Source organism: Taudactylus pleione, unplaced genomic scaffold, assembly GCF_031769625.1.
Source record: "Taudactylus pleione unplaced genomic scaffold, aTauple2 ptg000021l, whole genome shotgun sequence".
NCBI classification, from domain to species: domain Eukaryota; kingdom Metazoa; phylum Chordata; class Amphibia; order Anura; family Myobatrachidae; genus Taudactylus; species Taudactylus pleione.
Window position 1 is genome coordinate 16,684,195 of NW_028284423.1, and position 13,306 is coordinate 16,697,500.

At 31.4% G+C, this 13,306-nt stretch overlaps 4 non-coding genes across 4 annotated transcripts; all 4 read left to right on the forward strand.

Moving 5' to 3' along the window:
- The first annotated feature begins 252 nt into the window (after positions 1-252).
- TRNAC-GCA (transfer RNA cysteine (anticodon GCA)) lies at positions 253-324 on the forward strand. Its single transcript has one exon. It is a non-coding gene; the product is annotated as a tRNA-Cys (tRNA).
- Positions 325-3,457: 3,133 nt separating this feature from the next.
- TRNAC-GCA (transfer RNA cysteine (anticodon GCA)) lies at positions 3,458-3,529 on the forward strand. The gene has a single exon. It is a non-coding gene; the product is annotated as a tRNA-Cys (tRNA).
- Positions 3,530-8,421: 4,892 nt separating this feature from the next.
- On the forward strand, positions 8,422-8,493 carry TRNAC-GCA (transfer RNA cysteine (anticodon GCA)). The gene has a single exon. It is a non-coding gene; the product is annotated as a tRNA-Cys (tRNA).
- A 3,494-nt stretch (positions 8,494-11,987) lies between these two features.
- On the forward strand, positions 11,988-12,059 carry TRNAC-GCA (transfer RNA cysteine (anticodon GCA)). Its single transcript has one exon. It is a non-coding gene; the product is annotated as a tRNA-Cys (tRNA).
- The last annotated feature ends 1,247 nt before the right edge of the window (positions 12,060-13,306 follow it).

The window sequence follows — 13,306 nt, forward strand, 5'->3', positions numbered from 1 at the left end:
AAAATATAGTCACAATATGTCATGATGTCACTATAACTGACCAAATTGGAGCTTTAGATGATCAAAGTTCCCTTTTGAGCATGCTCACAGCTTACACCTATGTGAACTCTGCAATCAAGCCCAGATTAATAACTCTAAAGCATTACCATAAATATACATATTAATTTTTTATCCTATAAGACAACATATATAGTACAAACACCTATACTTTCAGACTGCAATGTGAATGTTTTTTAAATCTTGTATGCAATTGGGGGTATAGCTCAGTGGTAGAGCATTCGACTGCAGATCGAGAGGTCCCTGGTTCAAATCTGGGTGCCCCCTTTACCAAAATTTTAAAGTGTAAAGGTACTGATTCAATTTGCAGTTTATAGCTAGTTTGAAACTTAAGTACAGGAAAAGCTAACACAAGTAAGAGCAAGAAAACAAAAAAAGTGAAACTTTAACATTATATACTTCCTGATAACACAGTTGGAGTGGTAAATTTCATTTTTTTTATAGAAATTTTTACAGAAATCTATAATTTAGAGAAGGCAAATATAAAGGACCTACCTAGTTTCTCTTATAAAAGTACTTTCTTTCAAAAAAGGGTTAAAAATGAAGAAGTAGGAGAAGCCTTATTGCAATATCAGTCTGAGTTCAATCCCTAATCCCACCAACAGTTCCAGAACCTTGATTTAATTTCTGTCCTTTCTATAGTAATATATTTAGAATAGTATAATATAACTGAACATGAAACATGTGTACTTTAATACTCACCCTCATTGATAATTAAATAAGGAAAAACATCACTTAAATAGTGCTACTTTAACATTATAAACTTCCTGATAGCAGAGTTAGAGTGGCAGATTTCATTTTTTTGATAGAGATTTTTACAGAAATCTATAATTTATAGAAGGCAAATATAAAGGACCTACCTAGTTTCTCTTAAAAAAGAACTTTCTTTCCCAAATGGTTAAACTGAAGAAGTAGGAGAAGCCTTATTACAATAACAGTCTGAGTTCAATCCCTAATCCCACCAACAGTTCCAGAACCTCAATTTAATTTCTGTCCTTTCTATAGTAATATATTTAGAATAGTATAATATAACTGAACATGAAACATGTGTACTTTAATACTCACCCTCATTGATAATTAAATAAGGAAAAACATCACTTAAATAGTGATACTTTAACATTATAAACTTCCTGATAGCACAGTTAGAGTGGCAGATTTCATTTTTTTTATAGAGATTTTTACAGAAATCTATAATTTATAGAAGGCAAATATAAAGGCCCTACCTAGTTTCTCTTAAAAAAGTACTTTCTTTCCCAAATGGTTAAACTGAAGAAGTAGGAGAAGCCTTATTACAATAACAGTCTGAGTTCAATCCCTAATCCCACCAACAGTTCCAGAACCTCAATTTAATTTCTGTCCTTTCTATAGTAATATATTTAGAATAGTATAATATAACTGAACATGAAACATGTGTACTTTAATACTCACCCTCTTTGATAATTAAATAAGGAATTATTAAGCAATTACATTGCAGTATTCTGGAACTGTTGTTGTAATTGGGGGTTGATCTCAGACTGATTTTGCAACTAGGCCATTCGAATTTATGCATCAAACATTAATTTTGAACATCTGAGCCCACAAGCCCAAAAATCAAAATGTCCTATTTTATTAGCAATAATATACTGTTGTCAGCTACTTTTTGAAATAATTTATATAGGTTTGTTACTAAGAATTTGTATTTTCTTAGTTCTGTTTGGTCTCCCAAAATATAGTCACAATATGTCATGATGTCACTATAACTGACCAAATTGGAGCTTTAGATGATCAAAGTTCCCTTTTGAGCATGCTCACAGCTTACACCTATGTGAACTCTGCAATCAAGCCCAGATTAATAACTCCAAAGCATCACCATAAATATACATATTAATTTTTTATCCTACAAGACAACATATATAGTACAAACACCTATACTTTCAGACTGCAATGTGAATGTTTTTTTAATCTTGTATGCAATTGGGGGTATAGCTCAGTGGTAGAGCATTCGACTGCAGATCGAGAGGTCCCTGGTTCGACTGCAGGGTCGACATTCGACTGCAGATCGAGAGGTCCCTGTTTCAAATCTGGGTGCCCCCTTTACCAAAATTTTAAAGTGTAAAGGTACTGATTCAATTTGCAGTTTATAGCTAGTTTGAAACTCAAGTACAGGAAAAGCTAACACAAGTAAGAGCAAGAAAACAAAAAAAGTGAAAATTTAACATTATATACTTCCTGATAACACAGTTAGAGTGGTAAATTTCATTTTTTTTATAGAAATTTTTACAGAAATCTATAATTTAGAGAAGGCAAATATAAAGGACCTACCTAGTTTCCCTTATAAAAGTACTTTCTTTCAAAAAATGGTTAAAAATGAAGAAGTAGGAGAAGCCTTATTGCAATATCAGTCTGAGTTCAATCCCTAATCCCACCAACAGTTCCAGAACCTTGATTTAATTTCTGTCCTTTCTATAGTAATATATTTAGAATAGTATAATATAACTGAACATGAAACATGTGTACTTTAATACTCACCCTCATTGATAATTAAATAAGGAAAAACATCACTTAAATAGTGATACTTTAACATTATAAACTTTGTGATAGCACAGTCAGAGTGGCAGATTTCATTTTTTTGATAGAGATTTTTACAGAAATCTATAATTTATAGAAGGCAAATATAAAGGACCTACCTAGTTTCTCTTAAAAAAGTACTTTCTTTCCCAAATGGTTAAACTGAAGAAGTAGGAGAAGCCTTATTACAATAACAGTCTGAGTTCAATCCCTAATCCCACCAACAGTTCCAGAACCTCAATTTAATTTCTGTCCTTTCTATAGTAATATATTTAGAATAGAATAATATAACTGAACATGAAACATGTGTACTTTAATACTCACCCTCTTTGATAATTAAATAAGGAATTATTAAGCAATTACATTGCAGTATTCTGGAACTGTTGTTGTAATTGGGGGTTGATCTCAGACTGATTTTTCAACTAGGCCATTCGAATTTATGCATCAAACATTAATTTTGAACATCTGAGCCCACAAGCCCAAAAATCAAAATGTCCTATTTTATTAGCAATAATATACTGTTGTCAGCTACTTTTTTAAGTAATTTATATAGGTTTGTTACTAAGAATTTGTATTTTCTTAGTTCTGTTTGGTCTCCCAAAATATAAAGTCACAATATGTCCTGATGTCACTATAACTGACCAAATTGGAGCTTTAGATGATCAAAGTTCCCTTTTGAGCATGCTCACAGCTTACACCTATGTTAACTCTGCAATCAAGCCCAGATTAATAACTCCAAAGCATCACCATAAATATACATATTAATTTTTTATCCTATATGACAACATATATAGTACAAACACCTATACTTTCAGACTGCAATGTGAATGTTTTTAAAATCTTGTACGCAATTGGCGGTATAGCTCAGTGGTAGAGCATTCGACTGCAGATCGAGAGGTCCCTGGTTCAAATCCAGGTGCCCCCTTTACCAAAATTTTAAAGTGTAAAGGTACTGATTCAATTTGCAGTTTATAGCTAGTTTGAAACTTAAGTACAGGAAAAGCTAACACAAGTAAGAGCAAGAAAACAAAAAAAGTGAAACTTTAACATTATATACTTCCTGATAACACAGTTGGAGTGGTAAATTTCATTTTTTTTATATAAATTTTTACAGAAATCTATAATTTAGAGAAGGCAAATATAAAGGACCTACCTAGTTTCTCTTATAAAAGTACTTTCTTTCAAAAAATGGTTAAAAATGAAGAAGTAGGAGAAGCCTTATTGCAATATCAGTCTGAGTTCAATCCCTAATCCCACCAACAGTTCCAGAACCTTGATTTAATTTCTGTCCTTTCTATAGTAATATATTTAGAATAGTATAATATAACTGAACATGAAACATGTGTACTTTAATACTCACCCTCATTGATAATTAAATATGGAAAAACATCACTTAAATAGTGATACTTTAACATTATAAACTTCCTGATAGCAGAGTTAGAGTGGCAGATTTCATTTTTTTGATAGAGATTTTTACAGAAATCTATAATTTATAGAAGGCAAATATAAAGGACCTACCTAGTTTCTCTTAAAAAAGTACTTTCTTTCCCAAATGGTTAAACTGAAGAAGTAGGAGAAGCCTTATTACAATAACAGTCTGAGTTCAATCCCTAATCCCACCAACAGTTCCAGAACCTCAATTTAATTTCTGTCCTTTCTATAGTAATATATTTAGAATAGTATAATATAACTGAACATGAAACATGTGTACTTTAATACTCACCCTCATTGATAATTAAATAAGGAAAAACATCACTTTAATAGTGATACTTTAACATTATAAACTTCCTGATAGCACAGTTAGAGTGGCAGATTTAATTTTTTTTATAGAGATTTTTACAGAAATCTATAATTTATAGAAGGCAAATATAAAGGACCTACCTAGTTTCTCTTAAAAAAGTACTTTCTTTCCCAAATGGTTAAACTGAAGAAGTAGGAGAAGCCTTATTACAATAACAGTCTGAGTTCAATCCCTAATCCCACCAACAGTTCCAGAACCTCAATTTAATTTCTGTCCTTTCTATAGTAATATATTTAGAATAGTATAATATAACTGAACATGAAACATGTGTACTTTAATACTCACCCTCTTTGATAATTAAATAAGGAATTATTAAGCAATTACATTGCAGTATTCTGGAACTGTTGTTGTAATTGGGGGTTGATCTCAGACTGATTTTGCAACTAGGCCATTCGAATTTATGCATCAAACATTAATTTTGAACATCTGAGCCCACAAGCCCAAAAATCAAAATGTCCTATTTTATTAGCAATAATATACTGTTGTCAGCTACTTTTTGAAATAATTTATATAGGTTTGTTACTAAGAATTTGTATTTTCTTAGTTCTGTTTGGTCTCCCAAAATATAGTCACAATATGTCATGATGTCACTATAACTGACCAAATTGGAGCTTTAGATGATCAAAGTTCCCTTTTGAGCATGCTCACAGCTTACACCTATGTGAACTCTGCAATCAAGCCCAGATTAATAACTCCAAAGCATCACCATAAATATACATATTAATTTTTTATCCTACAAGACAACATATATAGTACAAACACCTATACTTTCAGACTGCAATGTGAATGTTTTTTTAATCTTGTATGCAATTGGGGGTATAGCTCAGTGGTAGAGCATTCGACTGCAGATCGAGAGGTCCCTGGTTCGACTGCAGGGTCGACATTCGACTGCAGATCGAGAGGTCCCTGTTTCAAATCTGGGTGCCCCCTTTACCAAAATTTTAAAGTGTAAAGGTACTGATTCAATTTGCAGTTTATAGCTAGTTTGAAACTCAAGTACAGGAAAAGCTAACACAAGTAAGAGCAAGAAAACAAAAAAAGTGAAAATTTAACATTATATACTTCCTGATAACACAGTTAGAGTGGTAAATTTCATTTTTTTTATATAAATTTTTACAGAAATCTATAATTTAGAGAAGGCAAATATAAAGGACCTACCTAGTTTCCCTTATAAAAGTACTTTCTTTCAAAAAATGGTTAAAAATGAAGAAGTAGGAGAAGCCTTATTGCAATATCAGTCTGAGTTCAATCCCTAATCCCACCAACAGTTCCAGAACCTTGATTTAATTTCTGTCCTTTCTATAGTAATATATTTAGAATAGTATAATATAACTGAACATGAAACATGTGTACTTTAATACTCACCCTCATTGATAATTAAATAAGGAAAAACATCACTTAAATAGTGATACTTTAACATTATAAACTTTGTGATAGCACAGTCAGAGTGGCAGATTTCATTTTTTTGATAGAGATTTTTACAGAAATCTATAATTTATAGAAGGCAAATATAAAGGACCTACCTAGTTTCTCTTAAAAAAGTACTTTCTTTCCCAAATGGTTAAACTGAAGAAGTAGGAGAAGCCTTATTACAATAACAGTCTGAGTTCAATCCCTAATCCCACCAACAGTTCCAGAACCTCAATTTAATTTCTGTCCTTTCTATAGTAATATATTTAGAATAGAATAATATAACTGCACATGAAACATGTGTACTTTAATACTCACCCTCATTGATAATTAAATAAGGAAAAACATCACTTTAATAGTGATACTTTAACATTATAAACTTCCTGATAGCACAGTTAGAGTGGCAGATTTAATTTTTTTTATAGAGATTTTTACAGAAATCTATAATTTATAGAAGGCAAATATAAAGGACCTACCTAGTTTCTCTTAAAAAAGTACTTTCTTTCCCAAATGGTTAAACTGAAGAAGTAGGAGAAGCCTTATTACAATAACAGTCTGAGTTCAATCCCTAATCCCACCAACAGTTCCAGAACCTCAATTTAATTTCTGTCCTTTCTATAGTAATATATTTAGAATAGTATAATATAACTGAACATGAAACATGTGTACTTTAATACTCACCCTCTTTGATAATTAAATAAGGAATTATTAAGCAATTACATTGCAGTATTCTGGAACTGTTGTTGTAATTGGGGGTTGATCTCAGACTGATTTTGCAACTAGGCCATTCGAATTTATGCATCAAACATTAATTTTGAACATCTGAGCCCACAAGCCCAAAAATCAAAATGTCCTATTTTATTAGCAATAATATACTGTTGTCAGCTACTTTTTGAAATAATTTATATAGGTTTGTTACTAAGAATTTGTATTTTCTTAGTTCTGTTTGGTCTCCCAAAATATAGTCACAATATGTCATGATGTCACTATAACTGACCAAATTGGAGCTTTAGATGATCAAAGTTCCCTTTTGAGCATGCTCACAGCTTACACCTATGTGAACTCTGCAATCAAGCCCAGATTAATAACTCCAAAGCATCACCATAAATATACATATTAATTTTTTATCCTACAAGACAACATATATAGTACAAACACCTATACTTTCAGACTGCAATGTGAATGTTTTCTTAATCTTGTATGCAATTGGGGGTATAGCTCAGTGGTCGACATTCGACTGCAGATCGAGAGGTCCCTGTTTCAAATCTGGGTGCCCCCTTTACCAAAATTTTAAAGTGTAAAGGTACTGATTCAATTTGCAGTTTATAGCTAGTTTGAAACTCAAGTACAGGAAAAGCTAACACAAGTAAGAGCAAGAAAACAAAAAAAGTGAAAATTTAACATTATATACTTCCTGATAACACAGTTAGAGTGGTAAATTTCATTTTTTTTATAGAAATTTTTACAGAAATCTATAATTTAGAGAAGGCAAATATAAAGGACCTACCTAGTTTCCCTTATAAAAGTACTTTCTTTCAAAAAATGGTTAAAAATGAAGAAGTAGGAGAAGCCTTATTGCAATATCAGTCTGAGTTCAATCCCTAATCCCACCAACAGTTCCAGAACCTTGATTTAATTTCTGTCCTTTCTATAGTAATATATTTAGAATAGTATAATATAACTGAACATGAAACATGTGTACTTTAATACTCACCCTCATTGATAATTAAATAAGGAAAAACATCACTTAAATAGTGATACTTTAACATTATAAACTTTGTGATAGCACAGTCAGAGTGGCAGATTTCATTTTTTTGATAGAGATTTTTACAGAAATCTATAATTTATAGAAGGCAAATATAAAGGACCTACCTAGTTTCTCTTAAAAAAGTACTTTCTTTCCCAAATGGTTAAACTGAAGAAGTAGGAGAAGCCTTATTACAATAACAGTCTGAGTTCAATCCCTAATCCCACCAACAGTTCCAGAACCTCAATTTAATTTCTGTCCTTTCTATAGTAATATATTTAGAATAGAATAATATAACTGAACATGAAACATGTGTACTTTAATACTCACCCTCTTTGATAATTAAATAAGGAATTATTAAGCAATTACATTGCAGTATTCTGGAACTGTTGTTGTAATTGGGGGTTGATCTCAGACTGATTTTTCAACTAGGCCATTCGAATTTATGCATCAAACATTAATTTTGAACATCTGAGCCCACAAGCCCAAAAATCAAAATGTCCTATTTTATTAGCAATAATATACTGTTGTCAGCTACTTTTTTAAGTAATTTATATAGGTTTGTTACTAAGAATTTGTATTTTCTTAGTTCTGTTTGGTCTCCCAAAATATAAAGTCACAATATGTCCTGATGTCACTATAACTGACCAAATTGGAGCTTTAGATGATCAAAGTTCCCTTTTGAGCATGCTCACAGCTTACACCTATGTTAACTCTGCAATCAAGCCCAGATTAATAACTCCAAAGCATCACCATAAATATACATATTAATTTTTTATCCTATATGACAACATATATAGTACAAACACCTATACTTTCAGACTGCAATGTGAATGTTTTTAAAATCTTGTACGCAATTGGCGGTATAGCTCAGTGGTAGAGCATTCGACTGCAGATCGAGAGGTCCCTGGTTCAAATCCAGGTGCCCCCTTTACCAAAATTTTAAAGTGTAAAGGTACTGATTCAATTTGCAGTTTATAGCTAGTTTGAAACTTAAGTACAGGAAAAGCTAACACAAGTAAGAGCAAGAAAACAAAAAAAGTGAAACTTTAACATTATATACTTCCTGATAACACAGTTGGAGTGGTAAATTTCATTTTTTTTATATAAATTTTTACAGAAATCTATAATTTAGAGAAGGCAAATATAAAGGACCTACCTAGTTTCTCTTATAAAAGTACTTTCTTTCAAAAAATGGTTAAAAATGAAGAAGTAGGAGAAGCCTTATTGCAATATCAGTCTGAGTTCAATCCCTAATCCCACCAACAGTTCCAGAACCTTGATTTAATTTCTGTCCTTTCTATAGTAATATATTTAGAATAGTATAATATAACTGAACATGAAACATGTGTACTTTAATACTCACCCTCATTGATAATTAAATATGGAAAAACATCACTTAAATAGTGATACTTTAACATTATAAACTTCCTGATAGCAGAGTTAGAGTGGCAGATTTCATTTTTTTGATAGAGATTTTTACAGAAATCTATAATTTATAGAAGGCAAATATAAAGGACCTACCTAGTTTCTCTTAAAAAAGTACTTTCTTTCCCAAATGGTTAAACTGAAGAAGTAGGAGAAGCCTTATTACAATAACAGTCTGAGTTCAATCCCTAATCCCACCAACAGTTCCAGAACCTCAATTTAATTTCTGTCCTTTCTATAGTAATATATTTAGAATAGTATAATATAACTGAACATGAAACATGTGTACTTTAATACTCACCCTCATTGATAATTAAATAAGGAAAAACATCACTTTAATAGTGATACTTTAACATTATAAACTTCCTGATAGCACAGTTAGAGTGGCAGATTTAATTTTTTTTATAGAGATTTTTACAGAAATCTATAATTTATAGAAGGCAAATATAAAGGACCTACCTAGTTTCTCTTAAAAAAGTACTTTCTTTCCCAAATGGTTAAACTGAAGAAGTAGGAGAAGCCTTATTACAATAACAGTCTGAGTTCAATCCCTAATCCCACCAACAGTTCCAGAACCTCAATTTAATTTCTGTCCTTTCTATAGTAATATATTTAGAATAGTATAATATAACTGAACATGAAACATGTGTACTTTAATACTCACCCTCTTTGATAATTAAATAAGGAATTATTAAGCAATTACATTGCAGTATTCTGGAACTGTTGTTGTAATTGGGGGTTGATCTCAGACTGATTTTGCAACTAGGCCATTCGAATTTATGCATCAAACATTAATTTTGAACATCTGAGCCCACAAGCCCAAAAATCAAAATGTCCTATTTTATTAGCAATAATATACTGTTGTCAGCTACTTTTTGAAATAATTTATATAGGTTTGTTACTAAGAATTTGTATTTTCTTAGTTCTGTTTGGTCTCCCAAAATATAGTCACAATATGTCATGATGTCACTATAACTGACCAAATTGGAGCTTTAGATGATCAAAGTTCCCTTTTGAGCATGCTCACAGCTTACACCTATGTGAACTCTGCAATCAAGCCCAGATTAATAACTCCAAAGCATCACCATAAATATACATATTAATTTTTTATCCTACAAGACAACATATATAGTACAAACACCTATACTTTCAGACTGCAATGTGAATGTTTTTTTAATCTTGTATGCAATTGGGGGTATAGCTCAGTGGTAGAGCATTCGACTGCAGATCGAGAGGTCCCTGGTTCGACTGCAGGGTCGACATTCGACTGCAGATCGAGAGGTCCCTGTTTCAAATCTGGGTGCCCCCTTTACCAAAATTTTAAAGTGTAAAGGTACTGATTCAATTTGCAGTTTATAGCTAGTTTGAAACTCAAGTACAGGAAAAGCTAACACAAGTAAGAGCAAGAAAACAAAAAAAGTGAAAATTTAACATTATATACTTCCTGATAACACAGTTAGAGTGGTAAATTTCATTTTTTTTATATAAATTTTTACAGAAATCTATAATTTAGAGAAGGCAAATATAAAGGACCTACCTAGTTTCCCTTATAAAAGTACTTTCTTTCAAAAAATGGTTAAAAATGAAGAAGTAGGAGAAGCCTTATTGCAATATCAGTCTGAGTTCAATCCCTAATCCCACCAACAGTTCCAGAACCTTGATTTAATTTCTGTCCTTTCTATAGTAATATATTTAGAATAGTATAATATAACTGAACATGAAACATGTGTACTTTAATACTCACCCTCATTGATAATTAAATAAGGAAAAACATCACTTAAATAGTGATACTTTAACATTATAAACTTTGTGATAGCACAGTCAGAGTGGCAGATTTCATTTTTTTGATAGAGATTTTTACAGAAATCTATAATTTATAGAAGGCAAATATAAAGGACCTACCTAGTTTCTCTTAAAAAAGTACTTTCTTTCCCAAATGGTTAAACTGAAGAAGTAGGAGAAGCCTTATTACAATAACAGTCTGAGTTCAATCCCTAATCCCACCAACAGTTCCAGAACCTCAATTTAATTTCTGTCCTTTCTATAGTAATATATTTAGAATAGAATAATATAACTGCACATGAAACATGTGTACTTTAATACTCACCCTCATTGATAATTAAATAAGGAAAAACATCACTTTAATAGTGATACTTTAACATTATAAACTTCCTGATAGCACAGTTAGAGTGGCAGATTTAATTTTTTTTATAGAGATTTTTACAGAAATCTATAATTTATAGAAGGCAAATATAAAGGACCTACCTAGTTTCTCTTAAAAAAGTACTTTCTTTCCCAAATGGTTAAACTGAAGAAGTAGGAGAAGCCTTATTACAATAACAGTCTGAGTTCAATCCCTAATCCCACCAACAGTTCCAGAACCTCAATTTAATTTCTGTCCTTTCTATAGTAATATATTTAGAATAGTATAATATAACTGAACATGAAACATGTGTACTTTAATACTCACCCTCTTTGATAATTAAATAAGGAATTATTAAGCAATTACATTGCAGTATTCTGGAACTGTTGTTGTAATTGGGGGTTGATCTCAGACTGATTTTGCAACTAGGCCATTCGAATTTATGCATCAAACATTAATTTTGAACATCTGAGCCCACAAGCCCAAAAATCAAAATGTCCTATTTTATTAGCAATAATATACTGTTGTCAGCTACTTTTTGAAATAATTTATATAGGTTTGTTACTAAGAATTTGTATTTTCTTAGTTCTGTTTGGTCTCCCAAAATATAGTCACAATATGTCATGATGTCACTATAACTGACCAAATTGGAGCTTTAGATGATCAAAGTTCCCTTTTGAGCATGCTCACAGCTTACACCTATGTGAACTCTGCAATCAAGCCCAGATTAATAACTCCAAAGCATCACCATAAATATACATATTAATTTTTTATCCTACAAGACAACATATATAGTACAAACACCTATACTTTCAGACTGCAATGTGAATGTTTTCTTAATCTTGTATGCAATTGGGGGTATAGCTCAGTGGTAGAGCATTCGACTGCAGATCGAGAGGTCCCTGGTTCAAATCTGGGTGCCCCCTTTACCAAAATTTTAAAGTGTAAAGGTACTGATTCAATTTGCAGTTTATAGCTAGTTTGAAACTCAAGTACAGGAAAAGCTAACACAAGTAAGAGCAAGAAAACAAAAAAAGTGAAAATTTAACATTATATACTTCCTGATAACACAGTTAGAGTGGTAAATTTCATTTTTTTTATAGAAATTTTTACAGAAATCTATAATTTAGAGAAGGCAAATATAAAGGACCTACCTAGTCTCCCTTATAAAAGTACTTTCTTTCAAAAAATGGTTAAAAATGAAGAAGTAGGAGAAGCCTTATTGCAATATCAGTCTGAGTTCAATCCCTAATCCCACCAACAGTTCCAGAACCTTGATTTAATTTCTGTCCTTTCTATAGTAATATATTTAGAATAGTATAATATAACTGAACATGAAACATGTGTACTTTAATACTCACCCTCATTGATAATTAAATAAGGAAAAACATCACTTAAATAGTGATACTTTAACATTATAAACTTTGTGATAGCACAGTCAGAGTGGCAGATTTCATTTTTTTGATAGAGATTTTTACAGAAATCTATAATTTATAGAAGGCAAATATAAAGGACCTACCTAGTTTCTCTTAAAAAAGTACTTTCTTTCCCAAATGGTTAAACTGAAGAAGTAGGAGAAGCCTTATTACAATAACAGTCTGAGTTCAATCCCTAATCCCACCAACAGTTCCAGAACCTCAATTTAATTTCTGTCCTTTCTATAGTAATATATTTAGAATAGAATAATATAACTGCACATGAAACATGTGTACTTTAATACTCACCCTCTTTGATAATTAAATAAGGAATTATTAAGCAATTACATTGCAGTATTCTGGAACTGTTGTTGTAATTGGGGGTTGATCTCAGACTGATTTTTCAACTAGGCCATTCGAATTTATGCATCAAACATTAATTTTGAACATCTGAGCCCACAAGCCCAAAAATCAAAATGTCCTATTTTATGAGCAATAATATACTGTTGTCAGCTACTTTTTGAAATAATTTATATAGGTTTGTTACTAAGAATTTGTATTTTCTTAGTTCTGTTTGGTCTCCCAAAATATAGTCACAATATGTCATGATGTCACTATAACTGACCAAATTGGAGCTTTAGATGATCAAAGTTCCCTTTTGAGCATGCTCACAGCTTACACCTATGTGAACTCTGCAATCAAGCCCAGATTAATAACTCCAAAGCATCACCATAAATATACATATTAATTTTTTATCC